This window comes from Phascolarctos cinereus, unplaced genomic scaffold, assembly GCF_003287225.1.
Source record: "Phascolarctos cinereus isolate Bilbo 61053 unplaced genomic scaffold, phaCin_HiC Scaffold_4;HRSCAF=312, whole genome shotgun sequence".
NCBI lineage: Eukaryota > Metazoa > Chordata > Mammalia > Diprotodontia > Phascolarctidae > Phascolarctos > Phascolarctos cinereus.
The window spans coordinates 540,074,871-540,082,042 of NW_027555847.1; the positions used below are offsets into that span (position 1 = coordinate 540,074,871).

The 7,172-nt window shown below is 38.2% G+C and overlaps 1 non-coding gene across 1 annotated transcript; it reads left to right on the top strand.

Moving 5' to 3' along the window:
* Nucleotides 1-405: 405 nt before the first annotated feature.
* On the top strand, nt 406-512 carry LOC144457389 (U6 spliceosomal RNA). Its single transcript, XR_013486691.1, has one exon. It is a non-coding gene; the product is annotated as a U6 spliceosomal RNA (small nuclear RNA).
* Nucleotides 513-7,172: the final 6,660 nt, after the last annotated feature.

The following is a 7,172-nucleotide window of genomic DNA, read 5'->3' on the forward strand; positions in this document are numbered from 1 at the left end:
ATAGAGGGGGGTCTCCTGGAGGGGCCAACAGCATAGAATCAGCACCCAAAGCTCTCAGATAGGGAGGCAAGACCAGGATACCCATAGCTGATCAAAGATGCAACCTCCTGCCCAGGCCAGCAACTAAGGAACTAGAGCCTATTGACTCAGCATCCAAAGCCCTAAGCATGGAGTCACCTAGCATAAACCCTGAATTCAGTATCCCACCCAGAAAAGCATCAAAGGGGAAGAGGCTTTCCAGAAGGGCTGGGAACACAAACTCAGCTGTCAAAGCTACCAGCTAGGCCAACAAAGTCCAATCATCCAGAGCAAATCCTTGGAAGGATGACTAAACAAAAAACATGAAGACCTATTATGAGACCAGGGATGCCCGAGATTCGAACCCAAAAGAAGAAAATAAATCCAGTGCTAGCTTCAACAGCACATATACAAAAATTGGAACAATACAGAGAAGATAAGCATGGCCCCTGCACAAGGATGACACGCAAATTCGTGAAGCATTCCATATTTTGGGGGCAGCTGGCTGGTGCAGTGGATAGAGCTTCACCCTTGGAGTCAGGAGGACCTGAGTTCAAATCTGGCCTTAGACACTTGACACTTACTAGCTGTGTGACTCTTGGCAAGTCACTTAACCCCGATTGCTTTACCGCAAAGCAAATAAATAGATAAATAAATCTAAAACTCCTACAAGTATGTCCCAGAAGAAAAACATAGTTCCCTCCCCCCAACAAATTCAATTATAATTCCCAGAAAAAAATGGTGAATTTAAAAAATTAGCTTTAAAATGGTATGAATTAAATGAGAATGGCAGAGAAAAGAATTGAAGAAGCAATGAAGAAGAAGACTCTTATGAAGGAAAGATTTCAAAAGAGAATTAACTTTCCCCAAGAGGTACAAAACCTTACCACTCTAAAAATTAGTATGAACCAAATAGAAGTTAATGACTCTATGAGAAAACAAAAAATATTAAAACCACAAAAAACTGAAAAAATGGGAGAAAATGTAAGGTATCTCATATAAACAATTGACCTAGAAAACAGATCAAGGAGAGATAATATAAGAATCATTGGACTTCCTGAAAGCCATGAACAAAAAATAATAATGATGATGATAATAACCTAGATATTAGGCAAGATTATACAAGATTTGTCAGCTCCCACTATAAAGGGATGGAGAACATAGAATATGAAATTTAAAGAAGGCAAAAAAATACCAGCTTATAACCAAAAATAACTTACCTAGCAAAACTGAGTATAGTCTTACAAGGGAGAAATTGGACCTTTAATGAAGTAGGCGACTTTCAATCATCTCTGATGAGAAGACCAGAATTGAGTAAAACTCTGAAATATAGTACAAACACATGGGTAAAGACAAACATAAAAGAGATAAATGCACATAAGCAATTGGGAGAGACTTTATAGGAATAAAATGTTTGTATTCTAATGGGAAGGGGTGATCATACGAGCATTCCCTAAGAATCATGCTGTCAACAGGAATCATAGAGGGAGCCAAATAAGATGGAGGTCCTGGGAATATTTTTGTTATATGTTTTGATGATCTTTAAAGGAGAAAGGAAAAGGCAGAAAGGATACATTCAGAAAAAGAAGAGGAGGAATGATGAGGAATTTATCTCAAAGGCAGGGGGAGTAAAATTCTATACAGATGAAAAAGGGGAAAAGATGATGTCACTTGAAGACAACAAGCTTTTACTAACTGCTTAGTATGAACCTTACTTGAACTTACGCCAAGTAAAACTGACAGAATGAAAAAACAACTTATCTATAATAAGAGCATTGTAAAAAACAATTTTGAAAGACTTGAGAACTCTGATCAATGCAATGCTCAACCATGATTCCAGAGGAACAAGGATTTAGAATGCTGCCCACCTCTTGACAAAGAGTGATGGATCTAAATGGGCTAGATATGCAGTGTAAGATATTTATTTTTGGACACAGCTAATGTAGAAATATGCTTTGCTTGACTATGCTAATTTGTTGGAAGTGTTTTCTTTTTTTTTTCTTCCTCTTCTAGTGGGGGGGGATGGAGGTGGAGGCGAGAGAAACAGATGCTTAATTAAAAAAAAAAAACAATTTAAAAGTTTAAACACACTCTTCCCAGAGACTTTGTGTATGTGTAAGAATATAGTGAGCCTCCAGTATATAGATATTATTTTTTAACACCTATTCTTATTATATCTTTATTAAAAAATAATAGCCAAATTAATTCTGACAGGTAATGAAGAATACACCAATGGGGGCTCAGGTGCTAATGTACTAGAAGACACAATCCCTCATGGTTGGTTACCTGTAGAGGTCAAAGGGGAGTAAGTAATAATCAGACATTCTCTGGGGACCCTTACCTATAAGCGCAAGGTCCCAGCTGGGAAGGGGAGAGAGAGAGGAAAATGTCACTGAGAGGGTGCTACCTGAGACATTAGCAAACATACAGTCAAGATCCCTAAAACAACTTACTTTCTAAGCCTGTAAGTGTCAGTAAGTCTGTATCTTTTCAAATTTCAAGGTGAATTATTATTGGAGATTTGAAAAGAATACATATTTCTCTAGGTTCTTAAGAGGTATAGGAGAAATACTTCAGAGAGTTTTTCTTTCTTTTTCCTAAGAAAATTACTTTCCCACCAGTGAAAAGTTAAGGAGTAGTTAAGTAAAGCTGAGACTGGTTTGGTAGAAGGCATCAGGAGCTGGGGGAAATTATCTTTCTTGATTTCCTGTGCTTTCCCAAAGCTTATTTAGGGAGGAGAAACAGAAGGGGAGGGTCTGTCCCTGTTACTCTGCTTAGCAGTCTAAAGACACAGAGCCAAGTGAGTCAGCTGGTGCCCTGTGGTTTAGAAGTTTTATGATCTGGTCATCCCAAGAACAGCCCCCTCAGCTTTTATGGATTTGCTAGTTTTATGTTCATAACCCTTTGCAAGAAAAAAAAAGAGCCTTAGGATAGGTTACATAAAACATTTAAATGATTAAGATATTGTGTAAAACAAAAAACAACAACAGCAAAAAGCCATAAAAGCAGCATATGGGCTTTCATATCTCCTTCAGGGCCTTTAAAATGTTCTAAATTGTTGTAGTTCATGGGCTGTAGAATCTGATCTGGTTATGCTTCTCAGGAGTGCCAGCAAGACCAAGTATAGGGCCAGGTCCCCTGCTGGGCATCTGAGGGCAGAGTGAGTTTAGTGTACAAAGACTCTAATGCAAGCCCCCCAATACAGAGTCCCTAGGACCATAAACCTACCAAGTCGCCTAGCTAGCAACTGGTATTCTCTTTACACTATAGAGACTCCATAAAACTTCTGCTCCTCTCCCCCTCCCCACTGAGTACTTAACTGGGGGGAATGTTGATGTTTTCTTTCTATTTTGGAATGACTCACAAAATCAGACCCTAGCTTCAAGTCCATGCCTAGGCAAGCAGACAATTACCTACATGGGATGATTGCTGCAGAGAGGCCCAGAAAAATTCCCCCACCCTCAAAAATGCTATGTCACCTGTATGCTAATATTTGAAATTCTGAATTTTTAATAATTCAATAATTTAATAATTCAATAATTGCTGACATTTGGAAAACATTAGGTGGTGAAACTATCTATCTGTCTGTCTGTCTGTCTCTATCTATACACACATATATGTATATATACATACACATACACATATATAAACTTTTATATATACATACATATACATACACATACACATATATAAACTTTTATATATACATACATATACATACACATACACATATATGAACTTTTATATATACACATATAAAACATATACACATATATACATACACATACACACATATATATACATACTCATACACATCTATAAACTTTTATACATATATATATATATATATGTATGTATGTATAGATATACCGATATATAATCTCATTGATCTTGAGGACAACTCTGAATGGTAAATACTACAGGTACTATTCTCCTCACTTTTTAGATAAAGAAACTGAGACTCCAAGAGGTGAAGTGATTTTCCCACGGTAACAAAGTAAATACCAAAAGCAGTATGTGAACCCACATTTCCCCTGATTCAAAGTCTAGTACTCTGACCACGATATCCTTTAGTCCTAAAGATTTGTTGCTGTTGCTGAGTCATTTCAGCTGTGTCCAACTCTTCATGACCCTTTTTGGAAGATACTAGAGTGGTTTGCCATTTCCTTCTCCAGTTCATTTTACAGACAAGAAAAGTGAGACAAACAGGGATAACTGATTTGCCCAGGGTCATACACCCAGTAAGTGTCTGAGGTCACATTTGATCTCAGTTCTTCCTCACTCCAGGCCCTGGGCTCTTAAGGATTTAGTCCCTGCTAAAAATTCAAATATATCTAAGGATTCAAATATCTAAATACTTATCAGTTTTTTATACATAAAGGTAAATGAAAGTTGAGAGGAGTTTTGATTGAAAGCAGAAAGCTAGAGGGTAGAGGGTGGGGATTATCTGCTGTAATAACCACTTGGAAGAGGAAAGGGCAAAGAATTGGGAAATTGGGGCAGTAGACATACTTCACTTAATTTACAATACTGCTTAGGACTGCTCTATAGGTGACATGGCTGCCAAGGAATGCAGCTCTTTCCCAACCTTTGCTCCATTCTTCGGGTCGTGCATCACCTCCTGTATACTGTATAAGCCTTAAGAGGAACTAAGAGCAGCTCAGCCGGTCCCATCCCCATGATGCTAAATCATTCCATGGAAGTTCCTGTCCCATGTCACATCAACTTATTTCTTTTCCCTTAATTTAAACACAATTTTTTTCCACCAAAAATATATGTAACCATGATTCTCCATTTCATGCCACTTGTTTCCATACATTACTTTCAAAACTGTCCTACTTATCTCTGCTTCCTTCTGAACTTTTTTCTCTTTCCTTCTGTGCATTAAAAAAAAAAATGTTTCAATGGCCTTTTTTTTGGTCTCAGTATCACTAGCTCCCTCCCCATTAAAAAGTGAGAAAAGAAGAAAAAAAACACACCTTGTATCAAATAAGCATAGATGAGCAAAACAGATCCACACAATGGCCAAGCCCAAAAATGCGTCTTTCTGCATCTTGAGGCCTTCGCCTAGTCTTAGGAGGTGAGTAATATGCTTCATCTCCAGGTCCTCTATTGATATGATTGGTCATTATATTGAACAGAGTTCTTAAGTCTTTCCAAGTCATTTTTCTTTAGTGTTGTTGCCTTTGTATAAATTATTCTGGTTCTGCTCACTTCACTTTGCATCAGTTTGTATTATCTGAATTTATTCACAACCTTCTCTTTTGCCATTTCTTACGCCCAATAACATTCTATTGTATGTGCATAACCACAGGTTTTGTTTTGCTTTTATTGGCACCAACCTCACTTAGATTCTAGTTTTTTCGCTTTTTAAATTTCCATTAACTTCTGTTTGCCAGCTGTCACCAGCAGAGACGAGGGTATGACAAAAAGAGCTCCCTTATATATATGGAAACTTACTCACTGTCTCCCACTCTCACAGTGCCCCAATGTCCTAAGATAAGAGTTGGTTTATTATTACATCCCTGTGTGGTAACTCCCTTCCTCTTGCTGTTTTTGGGTGACACCCGTCAGCAGTATGGACCATTACTTGTGTCTGGGGATTACTGCACTGGCTTCCAATATACTCTCTCCTTCTAGCTTCTTTTTTTTTCTTTTTTTTTTTGAGACATTTGGGGTTAAGTGACTTTTCCAGGGTCACACAGCTAGTAAGTGTCCATCTAGCTGTCCCTTTCTTCTTAGCTTTATTCTAGACCTCATTGGATCATAATCCATAGCTGGAAGGGACCAGAGAGGTCACCTACTCCAATTACCTCATTTTTCAGTTGAGGAACCTAAGGCCCAGGGAAGTTAAATGACTTGCTTATGATCACACAGATAGTAATTTTCACATGTGGAATTTTAACCCATTTCTTCTGGCTGCTAAGGAAGTTCTCACTGTACCATGCTGCCTCCCATGGTTTATAGCTGTTTCTGGCTATCTTACAGTTTCTGGCTATGTACTCAGCCCCTACTGGCAGGTTACAACATTCACAACAGTTAGACACACAGCCTTCTCAATGCATGCAGATTTTCCCCATTGCCCATAGATTGCTTTTATTCATAGCTGTGCCCTTACATCAGCCATCCACGGCAAAGACTTATGAAATGTTATGCAGCATCCCACACCCTCGTGGCTTTCTTTTGCCATACAGAGAGGAAAAACCCACTTTTCATTGATTTGTTATAAACCTTCTGACTTCTTTCCCAGTATGTTGTCAGGAAAAGTCCATTGCTTCCTGTCTTCATTTTATAGCTTTAAACATCCACAGAAACTGGCAACAACGAAAATAATGTGTTACATTTGTATAATGCTTCTGTTTTTCCAACTTACATTCTTCCCTTGAAGGCTAATAACCACCCTGAGAGATTAATGGGGAAAGTATTTTCACCCCTATTTTACAAATGAAGCAAGACTCAAAGAGGCTAAGTGATTTGCTCAAGGTCAAACAGTAAAATAATGGAAAAGCCAGGTCTTCCAGTCCTTGGGTCCTTCCAGTAAGCAGGCTCCCATTCCTGATCTTCTTTTTGTGTTCACAATAGGCTCAGGGAGCTACCTTGAGTTACCTGTTTGGCAAACCAAAGTCATTTAGTTGATCTAATGTTGGAATCCAAAACTGAAACTAGGGTTGGACAACTGTGATTTTGTGCTAGGGTACCACAATTTATAAGGCACTGCCAGCACTTTAGATGTGTAGAAATGGCTGAGTTTAACATTTAGCAAGAATAATTTGTTAAAACAGAAAAGTACCAGATGATGCCTCTTCCTTTTCCTATTGGTTGAATTCTAGATGATCTCTTCCCCATCCTGTCCTTGCCTCATCCTCCCTTTCCACCCACTTTTCCCTCCAGGAGTGGTTTCAAAAGAACTCCTTTTACAGGACCTTTTGTCAAAAGTTCCAGACTTTCCCACCATAGAATCAACTGAAATTTTATTAAAAGGTTGATTTGAGTATGGTTTTCTTAATATTTGCCCTTGGCATGTTTTGTGGTGCTCAAATTATTTGTTATGGGCCTACAGGAGCCAGAGTTTTATGATGGAGGCTAAGAATCTCATTTCTTCTTCTATAAAACAGGAGTTTATCTACAACCATACTTCACTGCAATCAGGATTA